Source organism: Piliocolobus tephrosceles, chromosome 2 (assembly GCF_002776525.5).
Source record: "Piliocolobus tephrosceles isolate RC106 chromosome 2, ASM277652v3, whole genome shotgun sequence".
In the NCBI taxonomy this organism is placed as follows: Eukaryota; Metazoa; Chordata; class Mammalia; order Primates; family Cercopithecidae; genus Piliocolobus; species Piliocolobus tephrosceles.
This window is the reverse complement of record NC_045435.1, coordinates 54,580,455-54,607,014: the sequence shown is the minus strand read 5'-3', so window position 1 is coordinate 54,607,014 and position 26,560 is coordinate 54,580,455.

The window sequence follows — 26,560 nt, the reverse complement described above, 5'->3', positions numbered from 1 at the left end:
TAAGTCAATTAAGGAAAAAATATAAGTATGCATTTATAGTATATTTTATAATTACATAATTACCTTTACTTAATGCTCTTTCTTTGTTTATGTAGACTCAAATTACTATCTGAGGTCACTTGGTTTAAGGATGAAGAAATTTCTTAAATAATTTTTGTAAGGCTGGTGTGCTGGGAACAAATTCTTTCTCTCTCTGTCTCTCTTTTTGTATTGCCCTTCAATTTTAAAAGATAGTTTTACTGGATGTAGGATTCATAGTTGTCTGTTTTTCTTTAATCACTTTCAGTATGTTTTCCCACTGCTTTCTGGCTTTCATTATTTCTTCATTTTTTTTTTTCCCTCTCTGTTCTGTGGTTTGCATAATCTCAATTGCTCTGATTTCAGGTTCACCAATACTTTCTTCTGCCCCTGTATATCTACTGTTGAGCCCCCTATTGAATTTCTTATTTCAGTTATTTCACTTTTTAACTCCAGAATTTCCATTTGGTCCTTTAAAAAAAGTAGTAATTTATATATGTCTGTTATAACATTCTCTATTTGGTACAGCATTATCATACCTTTATTTCTTTGATCTGTAGGAACATATTTACAGTGGCTACTTTGAAATAGTTTTCTATTAAGCTTAACATCTGATTGTTCTCACAGGCAGTTTGTTTCCCGCTTCTTTTCCCGGGTATAAGTCATACTTTCCTATTTTTTCATATGCCTTGTAAGTTGTTGTGGAAAGCTGAACATTCTAGAGAATATATTATAGCAACCAAGTCTGGATATCACTTCTTCCCAAACTAGAGCTAGTTATTGTTATTTGCTTGTTTATTTCTTTAGTGACTGGCTAGATTAATTTAGTAAAATCTAGCACGGAGCACCTTAGGGTATGCCATGGCCACAATGGGACTTCTAGGGCTCTCTTCCTGTGCTCCCTATACACACACAGTTATTAAACTCCATTAACAGTCTGGGATTGGTCTATTACTGTCAACGATGTCCTGGGCAGAAATTCCTCTACAAACCAATCCAGTCAAATTGTGGCTTCTTCAAGTAGTTTCTACATTCAATGCTTTTTATTTTTGTTTTCTGTTGCCAGGAGGGTTTCTCCAAGCTGTCTTCTTCCACAGTTCTCTCTTGTAAACTAACTGGTCTACTGTGTTGGCTGTACATTTATTATATCCACATATGTCTTCTTACTTGCCTTTTACCTTAACTCTACCATTCTTGAGAGTGTCCCTACTTTTAAACTTCTCCACAATCTGTTTCAAACAAAGTCAGTTCCTCCGGAAAGAGATTGGGAACTGCCTATTTTAAGGCTTCTCATTCCCGGCAAAAATCTCTGAGTCCGGGCTCTGGATATAAGAGTGGGGACAATGACAAGTTTCTCTCTGAGTGTCACTTCCACTTAGGAGCTGAGTAATGTGAATGATGGCGATAAGGATGGGATCAAGGGATACAAAAGCCTGAGGTCTTCTTGACTTGCCTCTCCTGACATGGAATCATTGCCTCAGGAGCCAAGGAAAGGGGTAGCAGGGCTTCCATATTCTCAGTACTGCTGCGTCCAAGATAGAGCCGCCATTCCATTGGTGGAGACAGGGTAGAAAAAGGGATTCCCTAATTGTTCAAAATAATCTGAGACCTAGCCTCAGCATCAGGCACATGAAGGTAGGATGAGAAATGCTGAAGTCTTGCTCCTTTCAGGAAGAAAACCCTCTGGATGAGGACTGTGAAGAAAGGGAGCCCTATGTTTTTGGTTGCAGCAGTCAGGAGTGAAGTTTGCATCTCTGAATAGAGGGGGTAGAAAGGTGGAGGGGGGAAGTAGTCTTGGTTCAGATACCACAGATTCACACTTTTCTTATTGAATTTTCATAGATTTTCTTGAACAGATATTTCTTCATTTGCTGTTTTTCTTTAGAACTAGTCCCAAAGCCTTCGACTGGTGTTTTGTTGTTGTTTCATAATTTTCACCAGTTTCTCTGAAGAATAGGTAGAAGGAAATCCTGACACTGCTACGCCAGAAGTGGAACTCTTCTGCATTAGAAATTAAATAGAATAAATGCAAGAATACACAAACACATTCCTTTAGGTATCAGTGATGATGTCATCACAAGTTATGCAGCCTCTGTATGTTCTCTTTCTATACATACACCTTCCACTATACACTCACGAGATGGTGAGAGTGAAGAAGGCAGAGAACATCTTAGTACAATCATAAAAATAATCTCAAGCTCCTGGACCTTCTGCAAGTGTCTTGGAGACTCTCACAGGGAGCTGGATTACACTTTAGGAACAACTGGTCTAGAGTTTTTGTCTTTGAAATACATTCCTTTTAATGAGAAACAACACAAAATATTGACTAAGACTGAAATTTAGGTCTCTTAATTTCATTTCTGGGACCATCTCACCAACTTACCATGTAGCATACTTTGGACATTGATTCATTTCATTAATACCGTTTTGAGCAGAGCACAAAAAATTAAACTGAGGCCATTTTAACAAGAGCTCATGGGAAATGAATCTATATGCAAAAAAGTTCAAGAATAACAAAATATAAAATTCTTTAAAAATGAACTATCACATACACAGCATGCACACACGTGCACATTGTGGATGTATTTCTATAATTAAGTTTTCAAAATCTGGCTTAAAATTTCCAGAATATTACAATGTTATTTCAAAATCAATAAATAGATTGTTTAAGGAATCACTACATCGGCCTCTTATTGGCACACTAATGAGGAAAAAAATAGATTTGAACTCAATAGCTTGTTTAATAACCTTTACATTCAAAAATGAGACTCAATCATGAGAACCCACTTTAATTTTCAATTAAGACATAAGCAGAATTATTTATGTAGAGAAATAGGGCAAAAGGACATTTGGATGCTGAATTTATGTTTGATGAAATGAATCAAGCAGCTGCCCTTAGCATCAGTTTGCATGCAGAATATGAGTCTAACCAAGGAGAAAAACTCCTGAAGCTAGTATATATTACTTAATGGCTAAACACTTTGGATCTGCAGAAACTTCAGAGATGAGAAATTAGCAACTCAGGAGACCATAGAGCTAAGAGAATTCTGATGGCTCTGGAAAAAGATCCAGTAAGAGAGAAGAAAGCATGATAAGGTTAGATTCCAACTAATCCAAAAAAAAATCTGGCAGAAAGAAGACTTGCCATTTATATTATTTATATCCTACACGGCGTTTAGAGTCAACTTTATTACTAGGGTTAGAAGTGTTAGAGCACACTTAATTGACTGAAGAAAAAGGTAATGTTTTCAAATAAAAAGACACCTATAGCTAAATTGTTAACTGATATAGAAATGGCTACTCAGCCAGACACAGATTCCAATGATCTTCTAAAAGCAAACCAAGGATGATATATTTTGAGTTCAGAGCGGGTTTACATGTAAAGACCTATAAATACAGAATAAATGTTAGAAAACTAAGAGGTGTGAGAGACTCTATGTTTGAAAAAACATAAATCTCTAGTATTTTCTGATTTTCTGTTGTTACCAATCAAATTTATATTAATAACCCCTAGTATTTGGTGACCTAGAGAAAACAATTGAGAAATGAAAGTGAAGAATCAAATTCTTATGATCAATTCAGGGATTTTTTGCTCCACCTCAAGGAATTTTATTACTTTGATATCAGGTGTGAAGACAATGAAGTTTCAGTTCATTTAGTTTTCTACATATGAATTTTCTGAGGAATACAATAATTGTGTGAAACAGTTATGTGGACTGATAAATACTTTATGCTCATTAACAATGCTGTGTTTTAGAACACATTATGGGAGTATGGCAACATAGAATTTGTACAGTTTAAATGGAATTAGTTTAGAGGTTTTCTTTTTTTTTTTTTTTTTATTTGAGACGGAGTCTCGCTCTCTCGCCCAAGCTGGAGTGCAGTGGCCGGACCTCAGTTCACTGCAAGCTCTGCCTCCCGGGTTTACGCCATTCTCCTGCCTCAGCCTCCCCAGTAGCTGGGACTACAGGAGCCCGCCACCTCGCCCCGCTAGTTTTTTGTATTTTTTAGTAGAGACGGGGTTTCACTGTGTTAGCCAGGATGGTCTCGATCTCCTGACCTTGTGATCCGCCCGTCTCGGCCTCCCAAAGTGCTGGGATTACAGGCTTGAGCCACCGCGCCCTGCCTAGAGGTTTTCATTAAGGACCATACATGGATGTTTGTAAGATAGTACTACATTCTTAATCTTTCCTAAAAGTCTTCAATAGCTCTAAAGAATCAAGTCTTTAGCAGGGGCCAAGTTTTATTTTGTAAGGAGATGTTCTATTTGTAGACTGTACCTAAATCTCATGCACTGTCAGCTTCTAAGGAGAATATAAGAAAAATAATGAAATGACTTGAAAATCATTAGAGATCTTGCCATTCTCCTTATCCCCATCTACAGGAAAAAGAACTATAAGACTAGGTATTTTGAGTCCTAAATGGAATAGAGAATCTAGGACTTAATTGTGGGTATAATTGGTATTCTGTATCCTCTTACTTTCATTCATTTCTCCATTCATTCATCCTGTGATTCATTTATTCAGCAGACAGTCAAGCACTAGGGAAGGAAAAATGGGGAAAAATAGTTTTTATCCTTTTCTCATTCATGGAGACAGTCAACAGGGATTGGTATAGGATTTTCTGGGGACGCAGATGAAAGAATGACTAACTTCCTGCAGTGGGAAAGTATGAACGGAGTATAATACGGCGAAAGGGAACATCTTAACTGTCATTTGAGAAATGAAGAAGTTATATATTGTGGAATGAGAACATCTCTCAAAGTGAAAAGAGCAGAAGGAGCGAAATGATATAGAAATAAACTCACATGCCTTTCTCAGGGAATACAAATAGGTGTAGAGTTTCCGGAAAGATGCAGACAGATTGCAGACATTAGTCAAAGCCTAGCTCCCTGGAAACTCCTCGTCTTCCTATTTAAGCATCCAGCCAAATTTTACACAGCTCAAGTAATATCTCTGCCTATTACTTTTGCATGTGTCACTTGAACTGTCTTGATTATTGTTTTATGTAATATCATCCTCACAACGTTTCCAATTCGGAAGATGTTGAGCTTGGATAATGAAAAATCACAGACTATATGGAAGATGTTTTACTTTGGGTACCAGAAATTTCTTGAATGTCTACTAAATTTTAACTTATTTTTCTTTGTAACTTGTAAAGTTTCTTTTTTGTTCTTACCAGATTTTATCTAAACATGAAACAAAATTTCAGGTGTAGACTTTCTCAAAAATGTTTCTTTCCTTTGAGATCTCTGTCTTTTCCCACAGGAGTGTGTTGTTTGTGCCATTCTCATCATGTCTGTTCTGATCTTTGAGCGAGGTTCTAAATCCAGAGAGTGCTATAAGCACTGAAATGTTCTGAGGACTTCCCATATGCCAGGCAATGTGATAAAGGGCTCATATGCATGGACTTATCCAATTTTCATTACAACGTAAGGTGATAATGTCATTTTCTAAATGGAGAAACCTTGCTTACGGAGTTTAAGGAGCTTGTTCAACACCACACACCTATTCAGGGTTGGACATGATTTTAATACTAGACCATCTGATTTCAGAGATTATACCCTTGTGCTCTCTCTGCTACAGTCTCTTCCTTTTGCTAGCAAGAAAAAGAGGAAAGAGGAAAGAAAAGAAAAAAGAAAAGGAGGAGGGAAAAAGTAAAGGAGGTAGGAAGAAAGGAAGACAAGAAAGAAGAAAAGACAGAAGAATGAATCAAAGGAAGGAAAGAAGAAATAAAACAGTAAAAGAAGGGAGGAAAAGTTTAGGAAAGGAGAGAAGGCAGAATGAAGAGAGAGGAAGAGTGAAAAATGGAAGGAAGGAAAGAAGAATAAAATGAAGGAGGGGAGGGAGAGAGGAGGAGAAGGATGAAGGAAGGCAGAACAGAATGAAGGAAGGAAAGGAAAAGGGAGGGAGGAAGGAAGACAAGAAATGGGAAAAGGAAAAAGGAATGAAGGAAAGGAAGATTTTAGAATGGGAGACGGAAAAAAGGGAGGAAAAGGGATGGTAAGAAGGGACAGAGGAAGAAAGGAAGGAAACAGTGTCATGACACAACAGTTTAGAATCCAGTTTATTTCATTTTTTTAAAAAATAAATAAAAGCAAACTCATTTATGGGATAGGAAATAGTATAGGATAATAGTTAGGGGCTTGAGTTCTGACATCTGAGAACTTGTGTTCAAATCCTGCTTCTTCCTTGTTAACAAAATTAAGACCCTTATAAGGTTTATAAGCTGTTTGGCTAGTTACTTAAACCCATATGCTTTACTTTCCTGATCTGTAAAATGAGGATGATCACAGTTTCTCTCTCACAGGGATTTCAGTGAGATAATGCATGTAAAGCGCTCAGCATTTACTAAATGTTGAATAAATGTTAGCTCTTACTATTTGGTATAAGTTTATAAAGAGAAAATGACCTCTTATAAAACAGAAGAATAACATCCTTGAATTTTTTTTTTTTATCTACATTTGCCTTTAATGAATGCTATTAAATTCAGAGCTAGAGTAGAAATATCTGCACTTGGGCTGATCAACTAACACAATTTTATCTGCTGCTTTTTATAACCAATGGAAAACTTTTGGAACCAGGCTGGGTAAGCTCAAAGTCTAATACACCTTACATTTTAAGAATGTTTTATTTCAATTCTCCTTTCAAAATACCTAACTATAAAATGTGAAGAAGAAAAAAATACTTGTTTTTAAGTATAAATACATGAATGCTTGAGTAAGAAAGTTCTATTCCTGCTTGGCTTTCTCTATTTGTGATACAACTGAGGCTTGCTGATGGACTGATAAATCAGTCATTCACAGTCCACTGATTATACTGCATGAGAAAATGGAAACTTTAAACAATTATTTAGCACTGTGATTTTTAAAAATTCACTGAATACCTTCACTGTTATTCTCTGAACCACAGTGGCTTGACTGAGATTCCCACTGACTCTCATTATTATAAACTGTTCCCTTAGGAAGGTGTTTTAATTTCTTCTGCTTAGTGTGCTGCACCTCTGATGTATGGCACTGGTGAATAGGACTGCGTGTGAAAAAAAAAAGAAAATGGAAATCAAATAGTGTTAACTTTAAATGTAATGACAATATTTATATAAAATTTCCCAACATACTCGTGGTTTTTTAGAATAAAGAGGTTATCTCGTTTACAGCTAAATAAATATCAAAATATCAGAATAGAACAGGGATAAACTTATTTTATTTGTTTCATAATATTCAAATCCATCTTATGGAATGGAAAGGAGTTATTGCTGAATCAGCTCCAGGCCCATATGACTATGTGTGCTCATGTATGTGAGTGTGTGAGTGCACGCAGCTGTGTATGAGTGCACATGTGTGTATGTTTGCAAATATGTGTGCCTGTCACCATAGAGCACAATGCTGACTCTACGTAAGTGACTCCAGGATCACTGGATCACAAAGTGGCAGGCCAAAATCAGATTTATGGCTGCATGTGGGTTCTTGTTATCCAAGACTGGCAACCTTCCTTGCCCGCCCGCCCGCCCCTACCCCCCCACAATCTGCTGTCCTTCCCTAAAGCTTCAATAGCAGACACCAGAGTGTCAAGTCTATCTTGTTAAAGGGAGATCTGAGAGAGCAATTCCCAAGAAGGCAACTGCTATGGTTGGAATATGGCCCCTCCAAAATATAGGTGTTGCCAGTATGATAGTATTAAGAGGTGAGACCTTTAAAAGGTGATCCAGTCATGAAAGCTTCTTCCTTGTTAACAAAATTAAGACCCTTATTAAAAAATCTTCAGGTAATGTTCTGCTAGTTTACTATCTTGCCCTCCTGCTTCTGCTATGTGAGGACACAGCAACAAGCCCTTCACCAGACACTAGATGCTAGCACCTTGATTTTGGACTTCCTAGCCTTCAGACTGTGAATAATATTAATGCATTTCTGTTCTTTATAAATTACCTAGTTTCAGATATGTTTCTATGGCAGCACAAAATGGACTAAGACATGGACATACAGAGTAACAACACAATTATAGGCTCATATCTGAAGCTCTCCATCATGTACATTCATCTTCTTTTTCTCTGTCTCCCTGCTAAGCCCAAACAAAGGACGAGGACGCAATCATAACTCTCTTTGCACTATTTGAGATAATTGCAGCTCAGTTATGGTGTTTCCCACTAAGATATTTCTTCAACCAGGACAAAAAGATAATAAGTGAATTGGAATGTTAGTTAAATCAGAATCAAACAAAACAGATATTACAAAAAAAGAAAGAGAACAATGAATCAAATAATTCATGTTAAAAATCTCATGCTACTCTTTCTAAATGTCCTTAATTCTAATCTTAGCTATATTATCTGGTTGACTTTTATAAAGAGCACACATTTGAAAGTTAATTGTCAAACCCCTTCACTGTTTATCACAGAGAAGATTGGATTGGTGTAGAAACAAGAAGAAAAGTAATCACCTGTAGTTATTAGCAGTATATAGCAAAATGAGTAATAACTAAGATTTATTGAATGCTTATTATACTAAGTATGATTCTTTGCGTTTTACATGAATTATTTCATATAATCATTATTTGCACTGATTATAATCTGCATAAAAAGATGACAAATGAGAAAGTTAAGGCATTGAGAGATTAAATAACTAGCTTTATCACTTTTATATGGTGTGAGCTTAGAATGGATGAGAAAGAATGGTCCCAGACTTCATGTTCTTAACTGTTACAAATTATTGTTTTTTTTTTTTGAGACATTCTCTCTCTGTCACCCAGGCTGGAGTGGAATGGCACTACCTTAGCTCACTGCAACCACCGCCTCCCGGGTTTAAGTGATTCTCCTGCGTCAGCCTCCCAAGTAGCTGGTACTACAGCCGCATGCCACAAGGCCCAGCTAATTTTTGTAATTTCAGTAGAAACAGGGTTTCACTATGTCGGCCAGGCTGGTCTTGAACGCCTGACCTCAGGTGATCCACCCGCCTCGGTCTCCCAAAGTGCTGGGATTACAGGCGTGAGCACCGTGTCCGGCTTACTACACAGTATTCTTATCTCTTACTTTTGTCATATGCCCTATCACTTATAAGTATCTTACTTATATATTAGTTTGCTTGAACCTAAACTACTCCTATAAAATGGATGAGAGAAGCAATTGTGAATGGTCACATAATCTCTAAATAGTTAGCAACCAAACCAACTTGCCCAAGGTCCAGGACATTTTCCACCACACCACACCATTCCTTTCAACAAGCTTCCTGGTTGGATCCAGGTAAGGGAGTCTTATGAGTTATTCTTTAAAGTTCTTTTAATTTGTTGAGGCCATTATCCTTTTTTTTTTTTTTTTTTTCTTTTGAGATGGTGTCTTGCTCTGTCTCCCAGGCTGGAGTGCAGTGGTGCGATCTCAGCTCACTACAACCTTTGCCTCCCAGGTTCAAGCGATTCCTCTACCTCGGTCTCCCAAGTAGCTGGGATTACAGGCACACCACCACACCCAGCAAATTTTTGTACTTTTAGTAGAGACAGGGTTCCACCATGTTGGCCAGGCTGGTCTCGAACTCCTGACCTCAGGTGATGTGCCCACCCCAGCCTCCCACATTGCTGGGATTGCAGGTGTGAGCCACCACGCCCAAATGAGGCCATTATTCTTATCACTTTTCCTCCCACTTATTTCTTTCTCTATTTGTTCACAGTTCCTGTGCAGTTCCAACATATGTTTGTTAAAACTATCATGACAAATATTTGGATGCATTGCTAACTGACTCTAATAAACACCTACATTTGTATGTGGCATTCATAAATTAACGTGTCCTTAGTAAATGAAAATAACATTCTGGCACACATACAAATTAGCATCTCCATCCCTACTTTATGCATTTGAAGTCAGTATCATGGTTGAAAATTTTTTTTTAAAGCTGATGTTTCTTTGTTTATTTTGCTATAGGCTGCTAATAACAAAAATGAAGGTTGTTACAGTTTTTGTGTTTCTGCACAAATCTGGTTGTCTCTGTGAAGAAGTTTAACAATTAACTTTCATATAGGTGCCTTCAAGAAAAGCCAAGCTGAAACTACAGCTAAGATTAGAATTGAAGACATTTAGGAAGAGTGACACTTAATTTCTAATGTGGGTCATCTGATTCCTTGTGTTTGTTTTCATCTAGTTTGATTTTGCTTTCACTAACCTGCCAGTTTACTTGCAATTTTTCTATAGTCATCTGATTGTAGTCATTTTCCCACATTTGTTCTCTCCATGTTTATCAGATTCCTTCTTGTACACATTACTCTCTGAGCATGTGTGTATATGTGTGCATTTTGAAAGACAGAAGAGCATTTTAGGAAAAAAAAAAAAAAAAAAAACACTGACATATCAAGCAGCGATTCATCACATCCCGCATTGAAGGCAATGAGGCCGCTTCGAAAATCAGTGCTTGGGCTGCCTTAATGCTGAGGGTCATTTCACAGCCCGACAAGTAAATCCTACAATAATCCATCTTGTTGTGACAGGAGATGCAGCGTTTTATATTTTAATAATATCCCAAGAAAATACAGTTCTACAGCCCAGTGGAAGAGAAAGTAAAAATTCCCTTCCCATTAACCCAGAGTATGAATTTACATTGCACAATTCAACTTCCAATAAATAACAGATTATTTCGTCATTAATTTTTTAATTATTACGTTAATCAATCAAAAATATCTAGAGTTCTTTCTCTAGGCTCAACACTCTGCTTGAGTGATGCAGCATTCTCTGATGGAGGAGAAAACAAATACAACAAATGTATCTGCCTGCTAGAAAGTTGTCATTAAAGATTTTCTTTTTTTTTTTTTTTGAGACGGAGTTTCACTCTTGTCACACAGGCTGGAGTGCAGTGGCTCTATCTTGGCTCGATACAACCACCGCCTCCTAGGTTCAAGTGATTCTGTCTCAGCCTCCTGAGTAGCTGAGATTACTGGTGCGCACAACAACGCCCAGCTAATTTTTGTATTTTTAGTAGAGACTGAGTTTCACCGTTTTGGCCAGGTTCATCTCTAACTCTTGACCTCAGGTGATCCACCTGCCTCGGCCTCCCAAAGTGCTGGGATTACAGGCGTGAGCCTCCATGCCCAGCCTAAATATTTTATTTTTCATATAACTAACATTTTAGCAATTTAACTGTATGTCAAAATTAATCGAAGTGTTGAAACTTCATATTGTCTTTTCCAATTAGTGTATCAGATTAGCCACTTTATGAAAGGTTCTCACATGTGCTTAAAAGCACTTGTTAGCAAGAAACTTTTCTTTGACATTTTTTAAGGGTACAATAAAAATACAGCCTTTGTCTAGCTTATCACTAATATTATCAGTAAAGCTGTTGGAGAAAAAGAAAAAGTATGTGATCTGCTACTCACAGATCTCAGTATGTGATCTGATGCTACCTTTCTTTTCTTTTTTTTTCTGTTCTTTTTTGTTTTGCTTTGTTTTGTGACAATAGGTGTCAGCATTCACTTTGCATTTGGTAGGTTTGGTCCCTAATATGAATATATCAGAGAGTGATTTAATTCATATGTCTACCTTCAGCTGTTCTATCCTAATCTCTATTATGGCAAAAATTGAGCACCTTCATAATACGTATTTGTGATAGCCCTCCAACTGAATCTAGCAAAGAAAAGATATCTTGTTAAGCCAATGTTAGTTGCTTAGTGTGTTATGGAAACCTCATAGTAATTACAAATGCCTTATGCAAATAGGGTGGCGAGACATGCAGACAAACACAAACCTATCTTCTCTGTCCACGTTTATGCTCCATTGTCTCGCTGCACTTCAGTTATAAAACACACGCTCAAAGAAAAAAAATCCATGTAGTTTATTTTGTTTTAGTCAATTAGTCAATTTCGTCGTTCATTATAATGTCAGCATTTACAAAATCCTTATTTATGTCAATTTCTAAAGGAAAACTTTCTTCTCTCCAGGGTGGAGGTGGCTTATACTAAATAAGAACTGAACGTAGAAACTTTCTTTTAGTTAAGGAATGACCAGTTACTTTAATCTCACTTAAAAACTCATCCACTCATGGTGGTTGCCTATATTGCAAAGGACCAGGGCTAAATCTGAGCTCTGCAAAAAAGAGTGCCTTGATTGATTAGGAATGTCTGCCATGAATGAGGGACATACAGCGTCAGCATGCCTGCCTAGTATTTGTCATGCCTGTTCTAATGCTTAGTACTATTTCATTCTGTAGAGCAATCTATTTACTAAGTAGTGTTTAGGTTTCCATTTCTTTGAAATAAAACTGGCAAAAATTGTTTTTCATTCTCTCTGAAATAAATATGTTCACTAAAACATCTTATTTAGTTCTATTTTAAATATTAAAAATCATCTTTTGTCCTTAAACATAAATGTGTTATGAAATAATTTATAATTCTATATAATATAACTTAAAACCACAAAGAAATGAATCTTTAGAATGTTTCAGCATGAACTAGGGTAGCGTTTCTAGTCTATTTCTAGAAAGAGTAGTATAACTTATACTACTAACTCTGTAGGATTGCTGTGAAGATCAAATGGGATCATGGGAATAAAAGTACTTTGGAAAAGTAATCAATACAAAGTATTTTGTTATTTACTTGACCATCATTCACTGAGATGAGATGAATAAATGCTTGAAGAACAGTTACTAAAGGATTATTGTTTGAATAGTTGGTAAACCAATAAATTTAAGACATACCTTGCTAGATTTTCATATGAGGCCCATGTTTTGATATGCATGTAAATTTACACATTGCAAAAATGTGAAATTGCATTACACATGGCTTTCTTTTGACCTGTCTCTATGATAAGTCAGTTAGCGGGTTTGGTCTCTAATATGAAAATGTTAGAGAGTCATTTAATTCATCTGTCTACTTTCAACTATTCTATCTTTATAGGAAACCAAGGAAAGTTTTGAAAATAATTTATCATACTTAAAACACACCATTTATCCTTCAGTTACCATCTATCAAGGAATATTCAACCCATCTCCCCCTTCCCATCAGTCAGGCTCACAACAACCCCAATCAACAGTTCTAGCAATCTACCTACAAGTTACACTTTGTCCAAATGTTGTGAACACATTTATGTTTTCCCTGACTCTTTTAAAATCAATCAAACTAAAAATGATAAAGAAAAAAGAAGCACTAACAAGTTGGCTTTACTTTAATTTTCCAAAATTTCTAAGGTAGGGAACAGAGTTCACTATCATTTCTGAATCTCATTGGCATTTTTCTAAAACTGTCTGCAAGTTATTTAATATTTATTGACAAGCTATCATGTGAGAGCAAAAGGATGTTTTCAGTCTACTGAGATAAATGAGACCAAAAGGCCGAGATATACATGGGACCAAAATGTACATGGTAGTATTAAACTGAAACAGTTTGCATTCACCATTCTGTTTTTTTCTGTTGAGATCCACAAGGCCATTCACATCAACTGATGCATTTCTAATGTGCTTCTCCCCTTAGATCAAGCCAGCTTCAGGTTTCTGTCCATTAACTAGATATTATAAAACTCTTTGTGCCATTCAAGATAAATGAAGTATTTATCTTCATTTTAATACAAATAAAAACATCTGCACTAGATGTTTTTATCTAATAGATGCTAAACATGAATACACACAAAGACTTGCTTTTAGAAGATTTGTAGGTCATGAGTTTTTAAGCTGAGGTCTAGAGATGAGCTAAAAGGATTTCATAAACTCCCTGAAACTGTAAGCAAAATTGTATGTGTATGTGTTTGAGTTTCTTCTGTAGGAAGGGAATCTTGATCTTTCATCAGTTTTTCAAAAGGGCGAGTAAAAAATTAAAACCACAAATTCATATTCAAATTGTGTTAATTTTTGCTACAAAAAGTCCTCATTTTGTTTTATTTTTTAATAATTTGAATTAATATTTTAGGCCGTGGCTATATTAGAAGCTGAAGTAAGTATGGAAAATGGGGAGTAGATAAGGCAGCTTTGAGTGGTGTCTTGTGGATGGCATGTGATGAGGAAAGCCTCAGCTTTCTCATCCATCAACTAGGAAGTTTCCTAGAGAACCCTCTGAGGTCCCTTCCAGTGCAAAGAGAGTCCCCTGGATCCATTGAGTCTGTTCAAAAGAAAACCAGACTAAGCACAAAAAGCAGTTCTTTCCTCCATTTCCCTAAGCCTGGGGTGAAAAGAGGAAACACAGGAAAAGAAAGTGGAAAGTAGATCAAATAAATATTGAGTTTTTCTCTTTTGGGACATATTCATTGAGCATCTTGTGTGGTTAGTCAATATGTCATGATCATTGTTTTCAAATGTTGAACCCATGTCCTCTAGGAAAAATAATGAAAAATGCCTATTGAATATATTATCCAGTATATTGAGTATACATATTGGATTATATATATATATGATTTATATCTTATATCCAATATATATGATATTCTATATCTTATTGGATATAATATTCAAAAGAAAAGATTAATTAGTTCTGCAATTTCAGACACATACTTTACCTATTAGCTATTTACCTTACAACATCATAGCAAGAGTTATGAGATAGCTCTCATGCAAAATTAGGACCAATTTAGGATCAATTAGGACTTAGGCTGGTAAAGAAATGGGCTCAGCAAGGTAAACGGAGCTGGCATTTTAATAAGACCAGTCTAACTTGAGAGTCACAGCTGTTAACCAATAAACTGAAGCTTTGCTGTCTCAGCCATTTGGTATTTAATTTCCTCAGCCAAAAAGGGAAAAAATATGATAAGAGATGCCCACACTTGGAAATAAAATATGAATATTCTAAAAGGAAAGATTCAGGGAGGCAGAGCCTAACAGAAAATGTGAAAGATGCTAACAACATGGAGTTTACTGTAAGTGGAAGACGGGAAGAGTAAGATATGACTGTGCAAAAAAGAAAAGAAGGAAAAGAAGACCCTTTATCAGACATACAGAAAAATATAATTCTGTGTCTGTCTCAGAAGGTATATAGTTACCTGTCACTCATTTAAATAGAGGTATGCTAGTGCTTCAAATAGAGAATATTTAAACATCAGGCGGAAAACAGTAAGTAGATAAATTCAGGTTATAATTATTTATTTGTTTTTATTAACTTCATTTGGAGATGTGTAAAATAGGAGATGTGAGCAATATTGAAGGTTACAAAAGTAGAAGTAACATATTCCCTCCAAGCTCATTTCATTCCTATTCCCCAGAAAGGATCATTTATTTCCAATGCTGGTTACTATGATAATAAAGAATACACAGAAACTTCTGGTCATTTGATGTATTCACAGTTTTCAACATATGCTATTGCTCTGCTGGAAAAGATAAGAGATTTAATAAACTTAGCTTATTTCCCATCTCCCTTCTCTCATCCACACTGCTATTATTTATTATTTTATTATTCTTGCTATTGCTATTAGTAGTTTATTCTATTTCTAAGCATAAGTACTATACTTCAACAGTTAGAATTATTTCTTTTTCTTTCTTTCTTTCTTTTTTCGTTTTTTGAGACGGAGTCTCGTTCTGTCACCCAGGCTGGAGTGCAGTGGCGCCATCTCTGCTCACTGCAAGCTCCGCCTCCCGGGTTCACGCCATTCTCCTGCCTCAGCCTCCGGAGTAGCTGGGACTACAGGCGCCTGCCACCACGCCAGGCTAATTTTTGTATCTTTTAGTAGAGAGGGGGTTTCACCGTGTTAGCCAGGATGGTCTCGATCTCCTGACCTCGTGATCCACCGACCTCAGCCTCCCAAAGTGTTGGGATTACAGGCGTGAGCTACCGTGCCTGGCCGAATTATTTCTTGAAGATTCAAATTTAAACACTTTCTGTCAACTTCCTGACATCCGAAACAAGGAAATGATAAACTTGTCCTTATCTCTCTTCTGTAATTATAGATAATCATTTGACACTTTGCTCTAAGCTGATTGTAAAAACTCAAGTACATTAGCAATGCTAAGAGTATTAATGTTTTTTGGATGTTACTCCTAACAGGAAGTACAATAGTACTTGCAGAAATTGAAAAGTGATCCTAAGACACAAAATAAGTATGAAATGACTCTTCTTAATCTGTCATGTAATAGTTTGGTTTGTTTCATCTTAGGACCATGACTGTCTTGGCGTTTTCTGTTTCATTTTTGTTTTTTTGTTTGGTGATGCGTGTTGTTTTTAACAATGGCTTCCAATTTTATTTAATCTTGTTGAAGAAACACCTACCTAGTCATACATATGATCTGCTAGAATATTAATATTTTCATTTGTCTGATGAAATCTTTCTGACTGATTTCCCCTTCTAATTTAGACTGTTTTTTTTCCCCCCTACATCTGCTGTAAAGCTGACAACCTGGAATATAAAAATATGTATTTGGTATTGTATGAATATTTATTTACCTACTCTTTCCAGGATTCCTCTCACTAGAGGCTCAAATATTATTTTTAAAAAGATAAACTTCCTGAATGGTTGAATTTCTAAAAATACATTTATTTTAGCCTCACACTTGATTGTCAGTATACCTTAGAACTGAATTCTAGATGAATAATAATATTTCTTAATGTTCTTATAGGCATTCAATCCTGAAGGTATATATTTACTTTTGTAGGTTAACTTGCATTTTATCTTCCCAAAAATTCTACAATTTTCTCAGTATTCTTAGAATTAATAAATTGTTCAATATTCAATATTGATAAAATATTTCTCAGTATTCTTAGAATTGGTTCTAGATAAATTTTTAGCGTAGGCATTTTTACTGACTTATCTTGTCTTATATCCAGTTGACTTTTTTCAGTTATGAGGGTTTTAGACTTCCTTTAGCACAAATAAATTTTTAAAATTTACTTGAGGGACGGGCACAGTGGCTCACGCCTTTAATCCCAGCATTTTGGGATGCCAAGGCAGGAGGATCACTTGATCCCAGGAGTTCAAGACCAGCCTGGAAAATATGGCAAAACTCTGTCACTACAAAAAATAGAAAAATTAGCCAGGCCTGTTTGTAGTCCCAGTTACTCAGGAGGCTGAGGTGGGAGGATCACTTGAGTCCAGGAGGTTGAATCTCACTACTGCACTTCAACCTGGGCAACAGAGTGAGACCTTGTCTCAAAAAAGAAAAAAAAGAAAGAAAATTACTTGAATCTTTACAAGTGAGTTTTGTCTATATATATGTTTATTTTCGTTGTTTAATTTTGCTTTCAAAGTGTTCCTGGACAAATAAAATAAATCAGAGACGGGCTGGCTTTTCCTCCTTATTTTTTGAAGCATGTACCAAATTTTGGAGATTTCATAAAATTTGACTATAAACCTGGACCTGATGACTTTTTTTTTTTTTTTTTTTGAGACGGAGTCTCACTCTGTTGCCAGGCTGGAGTGTGGTGGCACAATCTTGGCTCACTGCAGCCTCTGTCTCCCAGGTTTGAGTGAATCTCCTGCCTCAGCCTCACGAGTAGCTGGGATTACAGGCATGCACCACCACATCCAGCTAGTTTTTGTAATTTTAGTAGAGATGGGGTTTCACCATGTTGGCCAGGATGGTCTCGATATCTCTTGACCTCGTGATCCGCCTACCTCAGCCTCCCAAAGTTCTGGGATTACAGATGTGATGACTTTTGTGATTTTATTGTCAGTTAAATTTCTTGAAAGGATTTCAATTTCTTATTGTGGGACAGGGGGGAAATTTGCTATTTTTCTAGGCATTTTCATTTTATTTAACTTTTTAAATTTAAAGGTTTATGTTAGTTTAGAGTAATCAACTGGGACATTTGAAAACAATATAATAATGATTGATATGTCCCTTTTTTCAATTATAATGATTTTTATTACTTTATTCGTTATGTTTATTATAGTTTTACATAATTTTATTGAAGCATAACATATATATATAACATATATATATATATATAAAGTAAAAAAAATTAGTGTCTAGCTCAAAATATTTTTATCAAGTTAAAGTCACACATTTATATAGCCACCACCCAGATCAGGAAACAGAATATTATTAGAACCGCAAGTCATTCTTGGGGCATCTTTTAGTTGCCACAAACTTATTCCTGTCGTAGGACTCTATATTCTTTTATTTTTCCATTATGTCTTATTTTTGCTTCACAACTTGAGAAGCTACCATTGTCAGCTGTGCTTTTAAAGACATCAGGCCCATTCTTGCTGCTTCTGATGAAACAAAATCCGATTAAAAACCAAAATACCACTTCTCTATACAAGGGTCTAACTATTTTGGACTGAAAGCAAAAATAGTAATTGGATGACCAGTCAGTGACCAATTAATGCAGTACAAAGAATGATAACAGTTCTATTAATGAAGCCTAAACTGTCAAAATATCATTTTACCAAAAGAATGTGTGTACTTATGAATATGTTCCATATTTATTTATGGATTTTTGGTAACTTTTTTCAAATGATAGTAAACATGCAGTTATAAACCTGAGAACAGATTATAAAACAAAGGTTAAGAAAAGTTTAAATAAATTAATGGATTTGACATCACTCGCCAGTTTTTAAAATTAGGAAAGTAAAAGGCATCCCATTAGTCTTTTCAGGTCAATAGTCAACGACAATTATCATGAATGAATCTGTTTACTATACTTAACACAAGCTTTGAGAAGAAAAGCATCATAGTTCTGAAATGGTGATAGTTCTCTAAGCCACAAATGAGAGGTTTCCCACCTATCTCAGTTGATAATGCCTGAAAACATCCTTCTCCATGCATCAGAGTAGAAAGAGAATGTACCTCCTACTATGTCAAATGGAATAGATAACTACAAAATAGGAACACATAAGAATATCCTCTAACATTGATACCAGTCTGATGTTTCCCCTTATCTGCCACTTCAAAGATACATAGGAGAAAAGGGTTAATTTTGTCTGAAACCAAGCACAATTAGGGCTAATAAATAACTTAAAGGTGGGGTACTGTAACATATTTCTTACCTGCTAAATATGTAAACCATTTGAATCAAGGCCATCTTCAGGCACAAAGAAGTTAGGAATGGCCACCTACACTGGAGTAGCATAACCTATCAAGTATTTGCTTAGAAAATAAGTGTACTATTTGTGTGATAAAGTTTCACTTCACATGGATTATAAAATTATTTTCCCATGAAACATGACAGTTTCTTATATTTGGACTGGAGGACACTAATAAATATATATTTAGTTGCCCCAGCAAAGAATGCTTAGGATTGCACATGGAAGCAGTAAACTAAAACGAAGAGATGGAGAATGACATTTAGCTATTTTCCTATATAGATAAGATTTGCAATTACACTCTTAATGAAACTCAACTCTACAATTTCAATACAGAGAGGGGAAAGCTACATATTAAATACTCTTTTAGCCCTCTACACTCTATTAAATGACACACTTCTAAATCTAAGGCACACAAATTCTATTTCACAGAGTAAGATTATGGAAGAGCAAGATTTTGGTTAAATCCCTTACAATGTCCAGGAGATCTTGGACAGAAGACAAGTTATAGAGCATTTTGTTAGTGCATAATTTAAAAGAAATGCTATGACTATGCTCTAGTCTTAGAGGTTTTAAACATGCACTCAAATCATTAAAAATAATGTACCAGCACTTTATAAATTCAAGTTTATAACATCAAAGTGATCACATTTTCCTTAAAAAGAAAAATACTGAACAGCACTTGGAAAGAAAATTAGAAACCATTTCAATGAAAATGACACCATTACATTTTTGTACACATGTCTTTTCTCTTTTTTTGGTAATTTTGACTAGTAGTTAATGAACTTTATTTTTCACGAAAATATTTTGTCTGTTTTTTTTATTGTATTATGGTTTTGTTTTATGAATTTCAACCCTTACCATTATTATTTCCTTTGTTACACCTTCTATGTGTTTGTTTACTATTCCTTTTATACTTTCTCAAGATGGAAACTAAGATGATTAATATTCATCCTTTTCTCCACAATGTATGAATTTAGAGTGGTAAATATCCCTCTAAGAAAGATTTTCCCTGTATTTCACAACTTGGATATGTTGCATTTTCAATATAATTCAGTGCAAAATATTTTCTAACTTACACTTTATTTTCCTGTGATCCACTTGTTCTTCAGACATGTGCTTTTTTCAAGAATTTAGGGAACTTCTTTTCCCCTCTGCCTCTTTGTCCTAGTTACCCTCTTATGCTTTTTATCACCTTCTCCACATTATAATAATATTGCACGTTATTATTATTTAACTTAATATTCAGAGACATTATTTATTTTCAATGCTTTTATATTCTTTGAGGATTATTTTACAAGCCAGCAAGTCTAATTTTAACAATTCATATCCATTTGAAAAAATATCCTTATGCACCCCTTAGCATGATGCCCTGTATAATCCACCCTTCTTGAGGTGTACTATGTTTGAATGTTTGTCCCCTCGGAAACTCATGTCGAAACTTAATCCCCATTGTAACAGCATTAAGAGGTGGGAACTTTGGGAGGTAATTAGGATTCGGTGAGTTCATGAGGGTGGGGTATTAGTGGTTTTATAGGAGGAGAGAGACCTGAGCTACTACACTCAGCCCCCTTACCATGTGATGCCCTGTACCTCCTTGAAACTCTGTACAGGGTTCAGCAAGAAGCCCCTCACCAGATTTGGTGAGGTGCCTTCCCAGCCTCCAGAATTGTAAGGAATACATTTCTTTTTTTTAATCAATGACCCAGTTTTGGGTATTCTGTTGGAACATCAGAAAACAAACTAAGACAAAGAGGAACCCATGACTTGCTTCTAGCCCAAAAATACAGCGAAGATGGTCACCCTGTATTAGCGTTCCCTAGAGGGACAGAACTAATACACACACGCACACACACATATGTATACACATACATATACACGTATTTATATATGTATAAAGGAGAGTTTATTAAGTGTTAACTTACACAATCACAAGGTCCCACAATAGGGACAGCAAGCTTGAGGAGCAAGGAGAGCCAGTCCGAGTCTCAAAAGTGAAAAACTAGGAGTCTGGTGTTTGAGGGCAGGAAACATCCAACACGGGAGAAAGATGTAGGCTGGGAGGTTAGACCAGTCTCTGTTTTTCACATTTTTCTTCCTGCTTATATTCTAGCCACACTGGCAGCTGATTAGATTGTGCCCACCTAGATTAAGGGTGGATCTGCCTTTCCCAGTTTATTGACTCAAATGTTAATCTCCTTTGGCAACACCCTCACAGACACACCCAGGATCAATATTGCATCCTTCAATCCAATCAGGTTGACACTCAGTATTAACCATAACACCCCATGATTACATTGTTTTATAAGAATCTGTTTTAGCTGAACAGGAAAATTATCTTGCTGGCCTTAAAGAAGCAAACAACCTTGCTGTCAACTGTTCATGAAGAAGGCAAGACCTGAGGGCAACCTCCAACCAATACCATGTAGGAAGCCGAGACTTCTGTCATACAGCTAAAAGGAAATAAATTCTGTCAACAATCTAGATGAGTAGATTCTTACCTAGCCAGAGGACAACAAAATGGCACTTTCAATGGAATACATTATCTATCAACCCAGAAACCCATATTCAGTAAAATAACATTTCCAGACAGTCAAAAACTATCATTTTCCTTCATCAGTCTCATGGATGAAATGAGAATGTAGTTTAGTCAAGACCTTAATTCCAACATGGTGGGACCTCAGAGCAAAGAACCCAGCTAAGCCATTTCCAGACTCTTGCTCTATGGAAACTGTGAGAAAATATATGTGTATTCTTTTAAGCTGCTGTATTTGTGGTAATTTGTTACACAATAATAGAAAACAAATACACTATTACACAATGAATGAAGTGTGTTTTTTCATCTCTACTAATGCTTTGGACCTTAAGGTTAACTGGATTTATATTAATATAACTAAATCAGCTAGCTGATTCTATTACTTAGCCTCTTGTGCCCTCATACTTGAGATGTATATTTTCTTAGGCACAAAGTTTGTTTTTGTGATTTTATCATTCTAGTAAGAAAATCTGTGTTTTATTTGCAGTATTTAGCCTATTATATACACATATTATTCAGTTTCAGTCCCTTAATATTTATTTTCTTTTTTTGGCCTTCTTTTGTATGAAGTGTTTTTGTTTTTTTCATTGTCTTCTATTATTACTTATACATTTGCTTACTCTTCTTTCATTGGCTTTCTAGATATTAAAAAATTCATTCTTGAATTAATATATTTTACTATAAACTAATGCTCATTTTAAAGATAATTCCATTTATCATCCTTCTGCTGTTTCTGTTATTGTCTTCATGTATTTTAATTCTACATATATTTTAAACTCCAGTAGATATTATTAGTATTTTGTAGGGTAAATTTGCAATTAGGTTTACTCACATAATTATCTTTTCAATTTCTATTTAGTCTTTCCTCTATTTCTAGTTTTCTCTATAAAACAGTTTTCTTTTCCCTGAAATACTTTATTTTTTTTTCTTTGGAATATGATTAATAAAGAAGAGTTTTCAAAGTTTTTGTTTGCTAGGAAATGTTATTTCACTGAATGTGAGTGCTTGGGATGGCAAGTATTTGCTTTCAATTAAAGGTTATGTTTCATTATCCTCTGGCTTCTATTTTTTATGTTGAGATGTCAACACTCAGTCTTAATGTTCCTTCTTAAAAGATAATAGGTGTGTTTTTCTTTACCTCTACTGAAGAATTTATCTTTATCCTTTATTTTAAATAGTACTAATATATTAGACATACCTATTTGTCACTTACTTTCTATTCCTAGAAAGCAAATTTTGTTTAGGATCCTAGCACTTCTCGAATCCGCAGATTGATGTCTTTCATTATTTTGGAAAATCATAGGCATCATCATATGAAGCACTGCTTTTACCATTCTTTTTCCTTTGCTATTTCTGAGACTCAAATTATGAATATGTTAAATATCTTCATCATATCTCATCATATCTTCATCAAGTCTTTTACATTCTTGTATGTATCTTCTGTCTTTTCTGCTCTCCATGTTGTGAATATTTTCTGATGACTTATTTTTAGTTCTTATTTTTTCAGCTACCTGCTGTTAAACTAATTTATTGATCTATTAATTTCAGATATTTTGAGATTTATTTCTCTAGTTTCCACTTGGATTTTTTAATACAGATTTTTAATTCTCAGTGAATTCCTATATTTTCCTCATCCATTTTCTTGAAATAATGACAGTGAGTTTTAATTAAAGTCTGATCACTACAATATCTGTATCATCTGTATTTTTATTTGTGTTCACTCTTGCTGTCTCTTTCTGCATATATACATATATATGTTATCCATTCATTCATTTATTTGTGAATATAAGCATAAGCATGTTTTTACTCATTCAGTTAGTATGCCTGGTGTTTCTTAAATGCCAGAATTGGGTATTAAAATTATTAAGAATATGAATGAATTTTTTTCTTCCTGAAGAGAGAGAATTCACTTTATTCTCCAGAAGGCAGCAAGAGAATGGATTGCCTGAGTCCAGTAAGACTTGGGAAATTTTTAAACTGTATGGCAGTGTTTGTAAGTCTTATTTTTAATCTGAGCATGTAATCCTCTAGATGTTACAAATGTGAGTCTGGAATATTTACTAGGATTCTCCTCTTTGGTGGATAATGAATTACAATTTTTTTTGAACAATCTTATGGTACTGCCAAAAAGTCTACCATAGCCACTTTCTGCATGATTTCTTTTTTTTTTTTTTTGAAACGGAGTCTCGCTCTGTTGCCCAGGCTGGAGTGCAGTGGCGCGATCTCCACTCATTGCAAGCTCCGCCTCCCGGGTTCACGCCATTCTCCTGCCTCAGCCTCCCGAGTAGCCGGGACTACGGGTGCCCGCCACCACGCCCGGCTAATTTTTGTATTTTTAGTAGAGACAGGGTTTCACCATGTTAGCCAGGGTGGTCTTGATCTCCCGACCTCGTGATCTGCCCATCTCGTCCTCCCAAAGTGCTGGGATTACAGGCGTGAGCCACCGCGCCTGGCCTCTACATGATTTCTTAATTTCTTTCTCTGTGCAGCTTAAAAATTAGCAAATGCCTCAGTATAAAAATATGTGTTCAGTATTTGACTAACTTCTTTGTGCCCTCTTCTCTCTTTAATAAGTCCTTGGTTACCCTCATATCTCTAAATGTTACTTTTTTGTCTCCTTGCCCAAGAGTTCCTGGCAGCATTTTAAATCATTTCTTGCCTCCTAAAAGATGTGCATTGTTCTGTTTTTCAGCCATAGAACATAAATTCCCCAAAGAGAAAAGCAGTGTGTAGAAAGTTGGGCTCAACTCAGTGACAGCCCCTTCTCTCCAGGGTTTGACCCCCATGTGCTGGCTGCCTTACCAGCTCTTCAAAGCTTTCAGAGTCATTTCTATACTTGATCACTTCCTTCATAGTTTTCATTGGGAAAATCAAAATGCTACAAGCTACATTATTATAATTGGAAGCAGAAATGTCCTACAAACAATATATTTAATTTTCAAGAACTATTTCTATGTCTCTGAATTCTTTAATTTCATGTTAGTCTATGTTTTTTAGGTGGACAACATGATGTTGATACTACTAAAGACACTAGTTACAATCTTAAATGTCTTCTGTCTCTTTCATTGCACCTATTTCTTCTTATAGTAGTTGTCCTCTGTATTCATTACCATCTTTCAATTTCATGCTTCAAATAGTTTGTAATTTTTGGCTTATTATTTATGTCTATTTTTGTGGATAACTAGTAGAAGTTTTCTTTCCAGGTATGGAGGTCTATTTAGCTAAAAGACTACATTACTAAAAGGAAAGGCTGCTATGTTCCCTGTGTAAGTAGAAAGTCTAATCATTGGCAGGGTTGTCTTCATGGGCGTTGACTCTGCAGTAGGCAGGTCTATCGAAGATTCTTGTAATTGCCCAACTAAGAAGTATTTTTCCTATGAAAAAAAGACTTTTCATAGGTAAAAGACTTCTTAGCTCCTGGTTGGAGCGCCCTTTATTTTTTCTCTGAATCTCTTTTGTAGGTTTGGAATTACTTTGGCTCACTTGACTCTCCACAGATCCGTTACTGACTCAGTGGATCTTTTCCAGAAAAATAATGTACTCCACTTGGAGAGCACTATGTTTAGGTCACCAACTAGGAACAAATTCTACAGGCAGAGCAAGGAATTATTTCCCCAATTACATAAAGGCAGGCCACAGAAAACCTGCAGGTAATTCTCCAGGGAACCAACCCGAGAAGTTTCTATCAGTTCCCTCTACATAGATGTCAGGTTTTATTTGGATGCTTTTTTTGGGCCCCATCTTGAAAATCATATATGTATTCATGTATATATTCTCCATATTCTCCTGTGTGTGTGTGTGTTTGTATTTTTCCATCTACATATTTTCAGGTGTTTTTTCTTCCAAGTTACCTCAGTAGGTCAATTCAATCTAGTCTCGCAAGTTGCACCTTTTGTTATATGATTACTCATAATATTAAGAATATATCACTTGTGATATCGAGATTTAAATTGGAGAAAAGAGTGAACAATGCATTTTCAATATGTGGATGCAAAATAAAATATTACATATTTAACAATAATTAGTTAAATTCATGATGATATGTACTTTGTACATTTATGTAGAAAGATAACTGAATAGCATTGAGGTCTCACCTAGACTACTAGTTTATGTTTAATTCTACTAGAAAAATCACATATAAGGTGGTTGTAAATTCATATAATTAAACTAGAATTATAATATTTTCACACTTTGGACTCCTGTGATTATATACATAGCATATACATAAGTACAGTTAGTTTGCTGTAATGGATGATATCCTATTTTTACTTAATGCACTAGTGAAATTTAGAGATGTCTTGCTGCCATGCATTCCATTTTATCTCTACAATGTTTCTTATATTTACTTTGTAAAAATATAAATGTAAATCCTTTTTTTATAGCATATTTATTTTTTTCTGCTGTTTATTCACTTCATTTTCATTGCCAAGTTAATTAAATGAGTTACACATAATTGACTTTGGTGTTCAATGAGAATCAGAAAATATTTAAGAAGAAAGTTTATAAAATAACCGAGGACTTTTAAAAAGGGTACTGTGAGAAGAGTATTATGTGGAAAGTAATAACATATAAAGCAAACAGCTGTAATACATGTAACAAAATCTCATTGTTGATTTAATTTCGGGATATGTCTAATTTATTATAAAACTGTATGAGTACCTACTAGGTGCATAGTACTCTATAAGGTAATATGGAAGGACTGTGAAATGGATAAAACAAAAATCACTTCTTCACTCCCTCCCTTCAGACATAGTGAGCTAGGTGCTAGAGAAGAATGATGCATAAGATACAGAAACAGAAAAATAAGTATGCAACCTGAATTTAGCATATAAGGATTTCCATAAAGATGAGCACAGGGTCCTAACATGGACCACAGCAGAAACATCTAACATAGCTCAGAGAGTCAGGGTGGCCTTCTCAGAGGTGATACATATACCCAAGCGAGCTCACATCCAAAGGGCTACAAAGAGATGTACACAGAATTCTTTAACTCACTTGTCCTTAACTACATTTGTATTTCCAATCCCCTCATTGAACTTTTCTGTGTACTTATTTATTATTATTATTATTATTATTATTATTATTATTATTATTATTATTATT